The 18611-nt window shown below is 36.0% G+C and overlaps 1 protein-coding gene across 3 annotated transcripts in view; it reads right to left on the bottom strand.

The window, feature by feature from the left end:
* The window catches only part of kcnab2a (potassium voltage-gated channel subfamily A regulatory beta subunit 2a), a 97675-nt gene that overhangs the window by 71330 nt on the left and 7734 nt on the right, over positions 1-18611 (bottom strand). The window contains exon 1 of one of the 3 annotated variants that reach the window (XM_039673805.2): positions 16808-17097. The exons of the other annotated variants lie outside the window; for them this stretch is intronic. The gene's annotated coding sequence lies outside the window, so the exon portion shown is untranslated. Of the gene's footprint in view, positions 1-16807; positions 17098-18611 lie in introns of those variants that run through there. 3 annotated transcript variants of the gene reach the window in all.

An 18611-nucleotide genomic window follows, 5' to 3' on the forward strand; every position in this document is an offset into this window, starting at 1 on the left:
ACCGTAGCTTTGAAATTCTCTACAATGCATTACAGTAAACATGATTTTTACAAAGAAAAGGACGAGTCAAAATTCTTCTACATTAACACACAGAACATGCCTTTAATAAAGTGGATTTTTACGTCCTTGAACATAAACCATTGTTAATGCCCTCTCCAACTTAAGACAAGTCCCATAGTGCCTTTGAATCACTTCACTGAAAGGTCTGTGTGACACAAACATCTAATCTATGTTGATTTCATCCTGCAGCAGACAGTGACGGCCGGCCTCCAAACAGATGTCCAGATACTGGTCCCTAAAGGCGATGCCGTATAAAGCTCTCCTAATCCATAAATAGCCCTTTTTATGGTCTCAGTCTATCTTATCTGACTACGCTGGAGACAGAGGTGACCTCGCAATTGGCTCTGACTTTCATCTTGAGACAGAATGAACAAGTTAGCATCTACCAATGAGCAAGGTTGGTAAAGATTAGAAGAACCAGTTTCATTTGTTATAAAAACAACCGTTTTTGTTGTTGACCATCTACATTCTTCTGTAAATGCTAACATAAATGATTGCGATAAGAGAGAAAAATTGAGCACTAAACAACACTTTGAAAACATCGTTCTATTACATTGTCCCTGCTGATTGCATACAACAAGCATAAAGCTTGTCATTCAACTTGCAAACAAATAATAATTCTGAACCAGTAAATTGATCGAAAGACTCAAAAATCGAACTCAAACGAATCTCTCTCTTGACTTATTCACTGGACTGCTTATGATTACTTTTATGTTCAGGTACAAAAACTATTAATGTTTTATGTTACATTCGAAAGACTTAGGCCTAAATATACTGTCATTTACTAAATAATAAATGACAGCTTATTTACAAAAACAAAATATAGCTGCCAAAAAAACAACAACTTAAGAATCAATTACTTTTCGATCAAAACCCAAATTCCTAAATTTCCATTACAATAAATGAATAGAGCCAGACCGATATATCGGCAGACCGATATTAGGCATTTTCCAAAATATCGGTATCGGCAGTTATAATGGCCGATAAATGAATATTTAAAAAATAAAATAAAAACGGACGAAACACGCTTCAATCATCTCTCCTTGGCCTGTTATATTGAAAATGTATGTTTTACAATTAGCAGTATGATGTTATCTATTGCTAAATTATGGCTCATCATAGACTAGCTAACCACAAAGCTATAGCTAATGCCACTATCATCAGTGGAAGACCGCTAACGTTAACATTAATGAGCTTGGAAACCACAATGAACTTTTTCTGCCTAAATAAAGTAATGATTACTGTATTTATAACTACCATCTCTAGTTACAGTCCCTGCATTGTAAAATGTAAGTTATACTTGCGAGGAGTGAACATTTAGACATAGAGAAAAAGTATCAAACGTATCTTGTGCAGAAAAGTTAGCTTTTCTTTTACACGTGTGTGAAATCCAACAATATTTAATAATAAAAAAAAAATATCGGCCGATATATCGGAATATCGGATTTTAAAACCCAAAAATATTTGTATCGGTATCGGCCTTCAAAATCCTTTATCGGTCGGGCTCTATAAATGAATGAATAAATAGATGATTGAGTTAAATAAAATGAATATAAGAAAAAGTGAATCTACTGTACACAACTACTTTACATTAAAAAAGGTTCTTCGAATACAAATGCCTCTTACATCTCAATGTACAAATGGTATGAGGATGGCAGAGAGCTGGTTATAGATCAGTAACTGCTCGACTCTACTCGGAAATATGTTTTTCATTCAGTACTGCGGCAGTAAGGTTGGGGAAGCCCTCTCTGGCTCTCATCCTCGGTTTCATTTCCATCTCACCAAAAACACAGACTCACGCTGTGCCAGCTTTACTCCCCAGCATTTGGCACAGTTGCTCAACCCGCTGGCCTTGCAGAGAGCCATAGAGCTAACAGCACTGCTGCAAAGGTGAAGTATTCACATGAATCAATCTAGGCTACACCATGACGCCTACTTCACAAAGTTGACTGCCTTCCTTTGTTGGTAATCTAGGAGATGGTTGAATCAGCCCTGAATGATGTATTGTGTCAGGCTGATTGTCCACTTGAGCGTGCAGCGCTCTGAAAGGTCACAGATATTCAATGTGCTTTGTGGTGCTTCATGAAGGGTGAAGGGAAATGCAGATATGTGGGGATCACTGATACAAAGGGAAGGCAGGGATTATGTTCTGCATAGGTGTGCATTTGAGGGGACGGGGCAAGATTAAAAATAACTCTGTGCACTGTGTGGCACACTCTGTAATGTAAAGAATAGCCCTGAGATCAATATCTTTCTGTCTGGAGAGGAGAAAGGCATGAGAAGGACAGTTGAGCAGTGCTTGCAGTCAGGGGATGAGGACACAACATAAAGCCTTATTTCCAAACTAGATTGGCAAACAATCTAAAATTCACATTTATGGTCAAAACATTAAAAATGTGACTTGGTTTTACTCTAAGAACACCCAAACACGCATGACGTAACATTACACACATAAACTGTAAATGCACAAATGATATTTAACTTTAGTTGATGATATATATATATATATATATATATACATACATACAATTAGGGATGCACCGATATGCAAATTTTGGCCGATACCGATAACCGATAATTCTTTATATTTGAAAGCCGCTAACCGATATATCGGCCGATAAACTTAAATCCAAAATTTTATCTAATTTTGAGAGTCTGATTACAAAAACAAAAGCCTCACAATTAAATCCATGTCCCAAGCACACAATTATAACGATGTTCTCATTATAGTGTTGTATAGCCGATATGACAGATTTGCGCTGAAACGTATTTTCATTTTTTTGAAGAGATTTCAATCATATTTCAAGAAATTCAAAAACATAAACAGTGCTCAACAAGTGTCTCAGCTGAAGGGAATAATACATTATTTATCGGCTTTAATATATCGACCACATTTTCTTACCAGGCCGATAACGATAACATTAAAAATGAACATATATCGGCTGATACCGATATGCTGGCCGATATATCGTGCATCCCTAAAAATTTTGGCCAATACAGATAACCGATAATTCTTTATATTTGAAAGCCGATAACCGATATATCGGCCGATAAACTTAAATCCAAATTTTTATCTAATTTTGAGAGTCTGATTACAAAAACAAAAGTATCACAATTAAATCCATGTCCCAAGCACACAATTATAATAATGTTCTCATTATAGGCCACGTTTACACAAAGCCGGGTATTTAGCAAAACAAATATTTTCCCCCTCTCCGTTTTCAAAAATAACATCGTTTACACACCCGCATAAATACGCCGTCGAGCGCCATCATAACTATGCCAAACCTATTGGCGGCAGTGTAGGGGTTAAGGATAAAGCCATGCAAGCCAATCAGAATCCTGGTTTTTAGAAATAAAAGTTTTCAGTGATAAAAACGGCGTTTTCGTGTAAATGAGAGAAATATCTGCGTTTTCCCATCGTGTAAACGGGGCCATAGTGTTATGTAGTACCGAACATGTTGCACCGAACCGTATTTTCATTTTTTGAAGAGATTTCAATCATATTTCAAGAAAAACATAAACAGTACTCAACAAGTGTCTCAGCTGAAGGCAACAATACATTATTTATCGGCTTTAATATATCAGCCACATTTTCTTACCATGCCGATAACGATAACATTAAACATGAACATATATCGGCCGATACCGATATGCTGGCCGATATATCGTGCATCCCTATAGACCTTATGCACCTGAAAAACTTGGGCGCCGTCATCTTTAGAATATTGTCTTTGAACTTACGTTTTTGCGGTCGCTCTATATATTTCTATGGCATCGCTGTCGAGGAGTAATTAGCTGGTGAAGTGGATTTACTTATTATAATAATAATAAAAACATATTCTGCTTTGCCATTACAGAAATAAATAACATTTATAACATGTTATTTAAAACTGTAATATTATTTCTGAATATTACTGTATTTTAATCAAAGAAGTGCAGTCTTGGTGAGCATAAGAAACTTATTTCAAAAACATTTACAGACCCTAAATGAATGGTAGTGTAGATGTTTTAAAACACGGCGAAGAAAAATAATACATATAGGAAAAGAATAAGGTCTAAGAAATAAGGCCTAATTATACGCTTCTAATATCAGTTTAACATAATTGAGGGGGAAAAAAGTGCATGCTTATGTGCATGAAACACCTCAAAACAACACGAGCTGTCCAAACATTTAGAGGAGGATCCAGGTAAACAGAGCACCCACTGACAAATCAGCAGTCATCCATCCATACGTCCTCGACACATTAACAGAAACATGGAGTGAAGTCCGATATAAGCGTAATAACCTTCGTGAAGGGGTGCTGGAGAAAGTCAGGGCATTTAAAGCCTGTTTTTACAATTACACGTCAGTATCTCTCAAAATGCAGTGCTGCTAAATAATTCAGTTTTGTTTTGGTGTTCTCATGGTTGTTCCAGTTGGTAGCTGTTGAGCAGAAACTGACTGAATCTTCCCCTCAGGATGCTGAAATACCATTCTGATGAATGTGGCTGCTAACTGAGGGGGAAAATGCTGTGAGAATGGTCCAGAATTACTAATGAAACGTGGTGCAAAAGTGCTGTAAGCAGTCTGAAAAACCCGCCCCCAGAAAAAGCCTGCCTGCAGCAGCTGTCCCGCACACACACACACACACTGAAAAGGAGAGGGAGGAAAGGAAAGCAAAGAAAACTGCAGTTGAAGAGAGATTAGAGGAAAGAGCTGAGTAGGCACAGCCATTCAAACAGTGATGAAGGTAGAAGAGACGCGAGGCAGCCCTTTACCCACAGCTGGCGAGCAATAGACAAATGCATGGCACTGGGACATACAAAGAGACCAAACCAGCTCATCATTATGGATAAAGATTAGAGCCAGACCGATATATCGGCAGGCCGATATTATCGGCCGATACTGGGCATTTTAAAAACTATCGGTATCGAGTTATAATGGCAAAAAAAAAAGAATATTTCAAAAATAAAATAAAAATGGACGAAACATGCTTCAACCATGTCATGTTGGAGTGTTTGAGTTGTATAGTTTGTCCACCAGAGGGCACTCTACACCGTTCCTGTTGACAACACTCGTTTATAACACGCAACACATTCTAGCTAACCCCAAAGCTAGCTAATTCCACTATCATCAGTGGAATTTAATGAGCTTTGTTAATTAATTAATGAGCTTTGGTTCCTCCTCCTGTTCTGTTGCGACGATAAAAGAAACAAGTTTCTTTTTAAAATGCATTATCATATTATTTGAATTAAACTGAATTAAAAAATGTTAGGGAAATCTGTTAATGTTTTGTTGTGCATTCCTGAAAAAAATAAAATAAAAAAATATCGGCCGATATATCGTAATATCGGATTTTAAAACCAACAAATATTTGTATTGGTATCGGCCTTCAGAATCCTTTATCGGTCGGGCTCTAATAAAGATAAAAAAACAATGCAATCATCATTTTATATCACCAGACATTTTGCTGTATTCACCAAGTTAGCAGCACACAGACACATTGATTATTGTGCTTTATATGACTGCACATGAAAACTGCCTCTTTCCTTTAGGGCAGTAAAGACTAATTTAAACAATAAATTTAACAACAAAAAAGAGATAAGAAATTCATTGGACTATCGCTCAATATTCTTTAAAAGCAATGCATTTAAGTAAACAACACTGATATGTTCCTCCGGAGGCGTGCAACGTCTGACATATATAGCAATTGTAAGTCGCTTTGGATAAAAGCGTCAGCTAAATTAATAAATGTAAATGTAAAATATAGCCTACCGAGCCAACAATCGTACACTGATAAAAATTATTTTGTGGTGAAGTAAATACTACAGAAAAAAACTATTTAATTTACATGAAAAAGGTTAGTTCAGTCAAAAAAGTAAATTCTATAGTAGAATTCAATTAAATTGTGTAGAAATTAAAGCGTAAATATCAACATTATAAAATTACTCAACTTTTCTGATACTGGTGTTCCCATCATGCACCGGGCCATGAATAATTAATAAGGTTGATTTTTCACTGTTTTCCAGCTGTATTTACACTATTTTATCATTACTTTTGTTGTTAGGATTAGTAATTTGCCATTTTGTGACATTTAGAGTTCATTTTCAACTTAAAATGACACATTCAAACACAAAAACGAGCTATCAAATGTTACCGTCATTGTGTATTGTCTACCAAGTATTGAGGTCTGCATTCACACATGCTATATCAAAAGCGAAGACGTGATGAGGCACACTGCAAGTAATGATTACTTAAACAGTGTGGTCTAATTCAATGTTATATTGTATGAATGAAATGTTGTATTAAGAAAAAATAAATAGAATAGATGTTACTTAAATAAAAAATTACTCAATTTCTTATGTTATTTTCACTTAACTTAGTTAAGTATAGTTTACTTAATTATATGTGTGATAATATCAGAGCAAAAAAACTTGCCTTGAAAAAATGAAGTAAATTTTACTTATTGTTTTTTACAGTGTATGTGGAGCCCATGTGGGTTTGAAATGGGCAGAAAAAAGGGCTCTGTATGGGATTGTCCACGGGTAATTTTCATTTACAGTAGCATGAACCATACCATTTCTTGATAAGAAATCAATGCAACCCCCACTATACACATGAGAACACGTTACATCATTTACACTCGACCCTAACCGGAGCGACACAATGTGTTGGCCACTCTGCCTGAAGGACCCTCCCAACATCTATATATAACATCCATAAACACATGAACAAAAACACGGCCCATCTGTCTAATTACATACATGTCCACACATGTGACTCAGTTCTGTGCTGTTTTCAATGCATTTGCCTGAAGGACATTTGTTTCCTGACTGCTCTTTTAAAAAAAGAGCTAATGTTCACACTTAATCAAATTAATCTTCTTGCAATATGCTTAATAAAAAACAGCAACAAGAAATGCACACGCATTACAGTATAGATATGAAAGCAGCACTGAACAGGACCTTCAGGTGAGTAGTAAAAAAAACCCCAAAAACCCAGCCATATTCAGTTTCCAGCGATTAACACAAGATTTTAAAGTGGCTCGGGTTTGCAGTGCATGCTGGGGTTTTGTACAGAGACACTCATGAGTGATTGTGCAAGCCTTTGAACGGGCGTCAGCTACAGTTGTACATACGGCAGAAGTGCAGATTGTGTGGGATGAAGCAAACTAATGTACAACTCTACATGGTGTGTGTGTGTGCAAACTAATGCCCCTGCAAATTAATGTAATGCTGATTTGTGCTATTTTAAAAAACAAAAGTGTACACTAGTGGTCAATAGATATGGGTTTGTCAATGATCAATATCTACAGCAGGGTGTCTGATTGCCAATAAAATGGAGACTATAATTTCATAAATATAAAATATTTTTCTAATGAATGCGCATGATATGCATAACTGCAGAAACGTAATTTAAATTTTCTTAATTTTTACACTTATAGCCAAGTAAAGAAAGTAAAATCAAATATTTTTTTGATTAATTAATAACCTGATCACAGTCTATTGTGATTGGTCTACTCTGCTCTGATTGGAAGAACTTCTAATATAATTATTTATTATATGTAATACCGTGAGTAACTTAAATATACGTTTCTCTTAATGTACAGTACAGTACACTATTTTTATTCAGTAGTTTTTTATTTTATCTTTATAATTGAAGAGTTCAGATGCCAAAGCCTCTAAATGCCATTTGAAATTTTCTTCTTTAATGATGATTTTTATCAAACTTGTATATTTAAGTTCAGTAATTTCACTTAAATAACAATTAATAGGTAATCATCATTGCCATTTAAGTGAAATCACTGAACTTAAATATACAAGCTTGATAAAAATGATAATTTTAGAAGAAAATTTCAAATGGCACTTAGAGGCTTTTGCATCTGAACTATTATTCAATTATATTATTAAAACAGTTAATCAGCCAAGCATGGCGCAGTTGTTTGCTAATGCTGATCACATCAAAATGACCAAACATCAGCCTGGCATGAAGACATTTAAAAGATCTGAAAGAGTTGCAATGTTTTGCTCACATGGCACATAATCTCTCGCATGAATCAGCATTCTGTACAAACCGATCCCAGTATGATAGTTCTGTCAATAGTGTTTCAGTCAGTGTGGGTCGTGATAGTGTAAAAGTGCATCATCATAATTTGCTACAACAAAACCATCAGCATCGCTGATAACATACAATTCTCGCTCACCTCTTAAACGGGATATACTGGAGCAAAGGTGCCCGAACACACACACAAACACACACACACAAGAACATACACAGACGCTGATCCAATTGTGGAGTTCAGTCACGCAGCAAAGCTGCGATTGGTTAGAGACCGACTGCATAGCAGAGAAGCAGCTTTACTCAGCAATAGTCATCCTGTCTTGTGCCTATCCTGTTCTCCCTTCTGAACAAAAATGTTCTCAGTCCTTATATGTGTGTGTGTGTGTCCTCTTTTCTCTACCTCCTTCTCTTCCTCTTGCATCCTCCCTCTTTCCCTTTCCGGCAGCCTCAGGCTCTCCCTGCAGCACATACACATGTGATTGTCCAAAGAGACCTGGCTGATGAAATGTGACCTTTTCATCTTTGACTGATACCGATACAGGACAGCATTTATTTAGCAGCAAAGGCCAACCTAGAGCTTCATTAAAAATATGATGAATACATGACAAATGCAAATACACATGGCAGTAAAATAATGTACTGTAGTAGGCTATTAACTGGGGCTGGGTATTGACACAAATTTCACAATTCGATTCGATTTCGATTCACAAGCTTGCAATTCGATTCGATTCCGATTCGATTCAATATTGATTATTTTGGATATCAGTTACAATAAATGGCAGATTTTCTCAAGGAAATCAAATCTCTTAACTAATGCTGTAAACTATGGGAGTCTAGTTGGGCTTCATTAGCCTAATATGAAGGTGATAATGAACTGTTTTGTAGCTATACAAACACTTAAATTACACTTTTATTTATTTTTATAATAAGAAGATTATATGAAATATAAACATTTAAATGGTGGCTGTCATAAAAACTTGCCAGATTTATTCAAATATGCATTAAATATTGAAGAACATTAAGATTAATATGCATATGTAATATGGTGTATATATTTAGCAAAATGCTCCTCTCTAGAGTTATTTTTTCTAGCTGACTAACGAGTTTATGTGGGTTTTCTGAGGTAAATATGACGATACATTGATTACAAGCTGTTTAACTGACGTCTTTCCACGGCTGAAACGCTGATTTAGTGAATCAATGTGACATGATACGGATTTGGATAAGTTGTACTGTATCTTTAACACACTTTCAGATGCTCATTCATGTTTATTTGGCGCTGTGACTGGTATTATTAAGCCGGAAGAGAGATCAGCGCTGCTGCTTCTCCAGAGCGATCTCACGCCACAGCGACAAAACGCTATTTATGTTTTTGAATTTCTAAAGAAAATGGACGTAATTTGAAAATTGAGACTTTGTTTCATATCAATAGTAACAAAGGACAAAGATTATTGCGATTTTTTGGATGCGCGCAGCCGCGATACAATGTCCCATTCATTCAAATGAAACAGGATGACTAATCGATTCTTGAGATTTAAGAATCGATATCGGTTCGTAAAAATGAGAATGGATTAATATCGAGAAATCGATATTTATTACCCAGCCCTACTATTTACTAAACTAAATAAAAAAGGTGAAAAAGGTGCACATGAAGTTGAATTCACATTAATGGATGTTGCAGACAATGAACGTTGTCCTTATAATTTGTGTATCTCTTTATCTGATTGGCATCTAAAGTATCTGAACGGTGAACGTCCAATGATGCTGAGATGCATGTACAACACTTAAGTTGGTTGATAAAAAAATGTAATATTGTGAAATGAAACAATATAAAATATTTACTTAAAGCTGCAGGCCGTAGCTTTTTTGGGTTAAATATGATCCAAATACATATATGAGCAAATACACAACCAGCCGGTGTTCAAAACTATCTGCGATTCAAAGAGGTAAGCTTGCCTTGTAATAATGTTTTTAACTCCAGTGGTACTGGTGGATTTCAGTGGGAGATTCGAGCATGATGTTTTTGCATCATGTTATCTGTACACACACATCTGTACACATAAAGAAGGAGTCTCGGCTATATTGCGTGTGAGGACGTTGGAGGAGGAGATTTATAGCCTTTTCTCACAGCACTTGATATAATTAAACTTGTCAATTTGATGGCGGATCCAGAAAGGTTCAAGTTGAGCTGATCTATTTTACTTTCATAATGCATTAAACATGCCAATACGTTTCGAGAAAATGTTTCAATGAAATGACCTTGATTCCCAAGGAATTGACAGCACAAGAATAGGGAGGCTAGGGGACAACATGGCGATCTGAGAAAAATCTGTTCATGAAATAAAATCAATTTAGTGCTTTATCAGAACCAGAGTTTCCAGTATTGAAAGGAGGCCCACAATATATTGGCAATGATGATGCAGTGCTGATTAGCAGGGAAAAAATTGATAGCGATGCTTGACCTCAATAGCGCAAGATGTTTGTCTACAGTAAGAAAAGGGCAAACGGGTGTGCTCTAGTTAAACAATAATGAGGAGAGAACGGAGTCATACCTAATTAGTATATTCAGCTCTTTTGCATATTTGCCTTTTTCAGCAATTAAGCAATGTAGAAATAATAATCAAGTCAAATGAAGTTAGCTATCTGCAAGCTTTGGCTGTAATAAAACAAGTTATCATTTCCTTTTTAAATTAATGCTAACTCCACTGTAGGGCTGGGGGATAAAACGATCTCGATATGGCATCGCGATAAGATTTATGTAGACCAGGCACACCTGGATTAATCAGTTTGTCCAATGATGGCAGACAGGAAACAAAGGAGCTGGCTGAAGTTCAGGAAGTAGTGCAGCTGTGCATTAAGACAATTGTTGACAAAAAAGGTAACATGTCAATTATATGGAAGTGGTTTGGATATCTGAAAAACAACAAAGAGCAAATAAAGACAGTCTGCAAAACATGCCGTCGGTCGGTGATAACTAAGACGGGAAACACAACAAATTTTTTTGTTGGTACCATCCCAGCGACCACTTTTTACTCAGATTTCTACCTCTAAAACATTTGAGATATGTAAAACTAGTACACAATTAATATTAGGGCTGGGTATTGACACAAATTTCACAATTCGATTTGATTTCGATTCACAAGCTTGCAATTCGATTCGATTTCGATTCTGATTCGATTCAATATCGATTATTTTGGATATCAGTTACAATAAATGGCAAATTTTCTCAAGGAAATCAAATCTCTTAATCTTAACTAATGCTGTAAACTATGGAAGTCTAGTTGGGCTTCATTAGCCTAATATGAAGGTAATAATGAACTGTTTTGTAGCTATACAAACACTTAAATTACACTTTTATTTATTTTTATAATAAGAAGATTATATGAAATATAAACATTTAAATAATGGCTGTCATAAAAACTTGCCAGATTTATTCAAATATGCATTCAATATTGAAGAATATTAAGATTATAATGCATATGTAATATGGTGTATATATTTAGCAAAATGCTCCTCTCTAGAGTTATTTTTTCTAGCTGACTAACGAGTTTATGTGGGTTTTCTGATGTAAATATGACGATGACATTGATTACAAGCTGTTTAACTGACATCTTTCCACGGTTGAAACGCTGATTGAGTGAATCAATGTGACATGATACGGATTTCGATAAGTTGTCCTCTATCTTTAACACACTTTCAGATGCTCATTCATGTTTATTTGGCGCTGTGACTGGTATTATTAAGCCGGAAGAGAGATCAGCGCTGCTGCTTCTCCAGAGCGATCTCACGCCACAGCGACAAAACACTATTTATGTTTTTGAATTTCTAAAGAAAATGGACGTAATTTGAAAATTGAGACTTTGTTTCAAATAGTAACAAAGGACAAAGATTAATGCGATTTTTTGGATGCGCGCAGCCGCGATACAATGATCCATTCATTCAAATGAAATGATATCGGTTCGTAAAAATGAGAATCGACTAATATCGAGAAATCGATATTTATTACCCAGCCCTAATTAATATATTATCTACCTGACAGTTGAGTACTTAAATGCGCCAGGGACTTTATGGTCTGCTTGTTTACTTTTGTTGTCTTGGTTGTACCTCTACAAACATTTAAAAAAAAGTTTGCTGCCCTGCCAAAGAAATTTGATGTGATAGATAGTACAGCTTTTAGTTTTATATTTTATAAGTTACAATTCAAGTCAAGGCAGAAGTAAAACGTTAACATTTAGATCTTATTTATCAATATTATTTAATAAAACAAATATATTCTCAACCAAGCCATGTTTGCACAGTTAAATGTTTGCAATGCATTATGTTAATTCTTTTTTTTTTATGGTAATACTATTGAACCTTCTGGTTTCTTCAGGCATCATTATCAGTATACTCTTCAAACGGGCGGCATTATTAAATTATATATCTTAACAAATATCGATATGGCAAAAAATATCATGAAAACATATTTTGGCATATCGGCCAGCCCTACTCTACTGTGATTTCAGCTGAAACGTGGCTCTAGGCAAATGAGGCTGGACGTAATTAACGTGCTAGTTAGGATGGAAATAAACATGCAAATGTAGGTCAGTGAAAAATTTACAAGATCCCAAACTCTAATATGCAGCCGAACCATTTGCTATTCATTAAAGCAGAAGAACCCTGTTTATCAGCCGATGCTAAAGCACTTCTGCCCTTAATATAGCCCGGGAACAGGTGGAGGGACGGTCTGCATCCTGAACCCCTGGAGAGATCGCTCCGTCTCACACTCACCCTTAAACAGGCCTGACGCAAAATTCATAGTCCAATTCACCCAAACAAAAGCAGTGGGAATTGAGAAAATGTACAAAGATTTCAAACCGTTGTCCCAAACACTCCCCCGTCCACAACTTTTATGTATTTAACTGAGCCAATGTTATGTCAGCACTTTTATAAATGAAATAAATAGAAGTAAATGAAAGCAAACACATATTTATGTGTCAGTTTTTGCAACAAGCTAGCAACAGCAAGTGTGAAATCATTAAAAGAAATGGACAACAGTCAGACAAACCTCTTAAATTAAAAAAAAAAAATAACAAGTGATCATTAATTTTTAATTAGAATTAGAACCAATTATACATTTTCCTTAGCTTATTGGGTTTGTTGTAACCAGGCCCGAGTCCTTCAATATTTCTTCCTGAACTTCCTGTTTAGTTAGACACAAAAGGACTATGTTATCAGAAAGGTTCCACAAAATGTTACAACAAAAATGTTGGCATCCTAAATTACTTTCAAGTAGAGTCCGACCGATAAAGGATTTTGAAGGCCGATACCGATACAAATATTTGTTTTTTTTAAAATCCGATATTCCGATATATCGGCCGATATTTTTTATTTATTTTTTTATTTCAGAAACACACAACAAAAAAATAACAGATTTCCCTAACATTAGTTATTTGTAGTTATTTATGATTTTTAACTAAAATAATATGATAATGCAAACTTGTTTCTTTTATTGTCACAACAGAACAGACTGATGATAGTGGCGTTAGCTAGCTTTGTGGTTAGCTAGTCTATGATGAGCCATAATTTAGCAATGGATAACGTCATCCTGCAAATTGTAAAACATACATTTTCAATATAACAGGCCAAGGAGAGATGATACGTCTCATTGCTATAACTGTCACGTGCTATTAAAGAAATACTTCAGTCATATTGTCAAAAGTTAAAAGGACAGTCAGTCAACTACACTGTAACAACGTAAAGCAACTATTACTAGCTAATTCCGCTTCACTCTCTGCTTATTTAACAGCAGCAAAACTGGACATGATAGTCACAAATTTTGTCATGCTTATTTGAGTTAAGAGAACTGATGGGGATGATCTTTTAAATGTTATTCAAGCAATGTATGTCTGGTGACCAACTCAACAAGTTTCATTACCGGATCAATTCAATTGATTCAATGACTCACAAATACTTCTCTTGTTTAATTACTGGATCAATTTGTGTTTTTGAACGAATCTCTTAAATGAATGATTCAATGTCAAATACATTAATCGTTTTAATCGTTATTTGAAGCACCAAGTTACTTTCAAAAGGTGATTTGCTCCATTTTGATCGGTACCGTAGACATTAGAGCCCGACCGATAAAGGATTTTGAAGGCCGATACCAATACAAATATTTTTGGGTTTTAAAATCCGATATATCGGCCGATATTTTATTTATTTATTTTTTTAAACTGGACATGATAGTCACAAATGTTGTCATGCTTATTTGAGTTAAGAGAACTGATGGGGATGATCTTTTAATTGTTATTCAAGCAATGTATGTATTGTGACCAACACTCATGACATGGTTCAAGCGTGTTTCATCCATTTTTATTTTATTGTTGAAATATTCATTTATCGGCCATTATAAATGCAGATACCGATAGCTTGGAAAATGCCTAATATCGGTCGATATATCGGTCTGCCTCTACTTTCAAGACAAGCATCAGTCTGTGTTTAAGGCAGCCTGGGTTTCTTTGATATGGTATTGCTTCAAAAAAAACATTACTGTCCCCTGGCCAAGTTTCACTCACATTTGGCACTTGGCGAGTGTCCATTTTGGACCTTGTGTAGTCCAAACTTAAAAATTCTTTGGCAACATGACTGGGTGGTCTAAATGAAAAAAGAAACACACACACACACCTGCGATGAAGACAGGTGTGATAAATGCCGTAGGTTACCCAGATCTGCACACCTTCTCCCCGGTGGAACTCCCAAACATGAGTAATAAAGCTCTGCGTTTGCACCACAGGATGGTTAGAGAGAACCGTTAAGGCGTTCTCTCCGAGGAGAACCTACATGCAGAGCTTCCCTCACGCTTGCTTGAAAAACACTCCGGTAACTATTAGGACAAATCTGCTGAAAAACAGCTGCATGAAATCATTAATATCTCAAATTATCTGACTAGGTAGCACATCAATTCAATTGAGTCATTGAATCAATTGAATTGATCCAGTAATGAAACAAGAGAAGTATTTGTGAGTCATTGAATCAATTGAATTGATCCAGTAATGAAACAAGACAAGTATTTGTGAGTCATTGAATCAATTGAATTGATCCAGTAATGAAACAAGACAAGTATTTGTGAGTAATTGAATCAAATGAATTGATCCAGTAATGAAACAAGAGAAGTATTTGTGAGTCATTGAATCAATTGAATTGATCCAGTAATGAAACAAGACAAGTATTTGTGAGCCATTGAATCAAATAAATTGATCCAGTAATGAAACAAGAGAAGTATTTGTGAGTCATTGAATCAATTTAATTGATCCAGTAATGAAACAAGACAAGTATTTGTGAGTCATTGAATCAATTGAATTGATCCAGTAATGAAACAAGACAAGTATTTGTGAGTCATTGAATCAATTGAATTGATCCAGTAATGAAACAAGAGAAGTATTTGTGAGCCATTGAATCAAATAAATTGATCCAGTAATGAAACAAGAGAAGTATTTGTGAGTCATTGAATCAATTTAATTGATCCAGTAATGAAACAAGACAAGTATTTGTGAGTCATTGAATCAATTGAATTGATCCAGTAATGAAACAAGAGAAGTATTTGTGAGTCATTGAATCAAATAAATTGATCCAGTAATGAAACAAGAGTCATTGAATCAATTGAATTGATCCAGTAATGAAACAAGACAAGTATTTGTGAGTCATTGAATCAATTGAAACAAGTGAGTCAACGAAATAAATCAATAAAACCTATTTAATTTTTTTTTTATAATTCAGATTAAACATTTTAAACAGACTGCAGCAATTGACATTATGTCAGAGCCAATGATAGATTACATAATTTTGTTTAGTTGTTTGTTCAGAATCGTGATTCTCAGTTTACCCAGAATCATGCAGCTCTAGGAATAAAACACAAGCATTACTTGCAATAAGTATCATTTAGTTAGTATATTACCGAGGAAATAGTATCTTATGAAATATCTTATGAAAATGATGACACCGCAAAGTTAAAAAAAAACATCAGTGGTGTCCATTTAAACCAAAACGGACTTGTAAACATGGCCGGGATAACGCAATGCAAAAGAAATAGTCTTTTTGTAAAAGTCAAAACAAGAGACCTAGCACCTTTTTCCTTTAATGCTGCCGACTGTGGCTGCCATTAAAAACTTACTGCACCAAATTCCTGCGACTTCCTCGCGTTTACCAGCATCGGCCCTGCGAGCGACAACCTAACAGGAAAAGACACTTCCTCTCCATAATATCATGACAGCTCAAAGACACCATAACACATCTTCACATTATCTAGCACCAATTGAAGCCGTAACAGCGCACACGTATTGTCAATGTCGGACTGCGTAGCGTTAGCGTAAAGCCTGCATTTGAGGGCAACAGATGGGCACTGCAGCAGGTGAGAGCATAATGCTCACCACATTCAGCCATCAAATGTAATTCTTCAACCAATTTCACAGATATCGCTCCTTTCAAGCCACAGTTTCTGATTGTTATGGTGCCAAATGCTAATTTAAGCAGAGACAGCATGCATTAATCATTGAGCACGATGGGAAACGGGCAGGAAGAATAACTCCCTGCGCAATATGGTTATGCCTCACAACGCAGATGCCGAGACAAGGAGACGGAAAGACAGGATTCCCTTTCACACACACACACACTGTATGAGAAGGAGAAGAAAGAGAGAGCTCGTCTTGTTGCTTGACTACCCACCTCTGCGATGCCTGATGCAGTGTGTCCTGCTCGGCGAGGCTGAAGAAGAGTTGGGTGTGTGCAGCCAGATTGCCTCCGCCGAGCGTCAGGAACGAGAGGGAGGGGAGGTGAGACGGGAATGGTGAGTGGGTTTATCCTCCACGCTACCCTGTCAAAGTGTGTGCCTGTATGCCTGAGCGCATGAGTGTGAGAGGGGGCGGATGGGAAGGAGAGAGAGACCAAAGAGGCGTGTGTGTGTGTGTGTGTGTGTGTGTGAGAGCGAGTCTCCCGAGACAATGCCGGAGAATAGACACAGTAGATGCATTAAACGCAGGGTCCCTCCCTCTTACATCACTCGAACACAGCACTCTGCACTGTCAGCGCAACATAACCATATGGAGGAACAACGGGCGCAAGGAGGAACAAGAAAGCAGACTCGAGCATGTTTAAAATCTCTTCATAAAAACCCACTGCTAAAATTAGTTTGGACAGGTAAATGCCTCTACACTCATAATGTTGGTCTTGATATATTTGAAGGACACTGGCTTGACATTAAACAGCATTTACAATGCATTTAGCTTCCATAATCGGAAACGTATCCTTGTGAAACAGAACTTATTGGGAAAGAACATTGTTTTCTCATTCTTATTTTGTCATTTTTGACCTGGACATTTGCAGGGGTGGGAATCTCCAGGCACCTCACTTTATATACAGCTGCACTATTTTCTGAACTTTAGCCAGCTCCTTTGTTTCCTGTCTGCCATTATTGGACAAGCTGATTTATCCAGGTGTGTCTGATTATTGTTGTTGTGACTACTGGGGTCAGGCACACCTGGATAAATCAGTTTGACGGGAAACGAAGGAGCTGGCTGAATTTCAGGAAGTAGTGCAGCTGTGCATAAAGCCAATTTGATTATGATTCGGAGGGCTGTGATGTGATTATTATTATTTTGTCAATACAGATTTATTTTTTCTCACTGTGTGTGGCTACTGTGTACTTTTACCGAGCAAAAAAAAATTGTAATGAGTACACTGTAAAAAAAAATCTTTTCAGGATTAGTAATCACAAGATTTTTTTCTTTTGTCAAATCAACTTAAATAATTTATTTAGTTCAGATAACACATAATTTTGAGTTTCTGATGAGTTTCTAAATCGTTCTCCTTCATTGTATTAACACACTTTTTCAATTTCAATGAACTTAAAATTTTAAGGCAACCAGTTACTTACTTTTTTAAGTTAAACCAACAATATTTTATTACAGTGTAGTGGTCGACCGATATATCGCCAAGGCCGATCTATCTGCCTTTTTAAATATCGGCATATAAGGCCGATATTTGATCAGCGATATTAAAATGCCATTTAAATATTTGCCATTTTTTACAAATCGGCATCGGCCAATACGTTTTTTCTGGATTTTACATATTTTTAAACAATTACTTTATTTGTTAAAAATACTGTAATAGGATGGCAGATTCAAGAAGTTGCCATCTAAAGTATGTATATTGTAAAGATTTTTTGTCTAATTTTATTTAGAATTTATTCAATATAAAGTACATAACAATATCGGCTTTATATTGGCCACCCTGCTCTGTAAGATATCGGCATGGGCCATCAAAACACCAATATTGGTGGGTCGACCACTAGTAATGATGATCCATAATGAATTTACTTCCAATATATTTTATTGATCAAACACATGGAAGTGGTTAGTTTGTAATTCTCTTTGCCTTCTCCGAGTTGGTTGGAAGCTTTTAAGGTTGTCCTGGTTTCCACGTCAGCACTGTTTGATCTGACATGTGTGGTTTATTACAGAATTATGTGCCG

Source organism: Pimephales promelas, chromosome 21 (assembly GCF_988280905.1).
Source record: "Pimephales promelas chromosome 21, fPimPro1.hap1.1, whole genome shotgun sequence".
NCBI classification, from domain to species: Eukaryota; Metazoa; Chordata; class Actinopteri; order Cypriniformes; family Leuciscidae; genus Pimephales; species Pimephales promelas.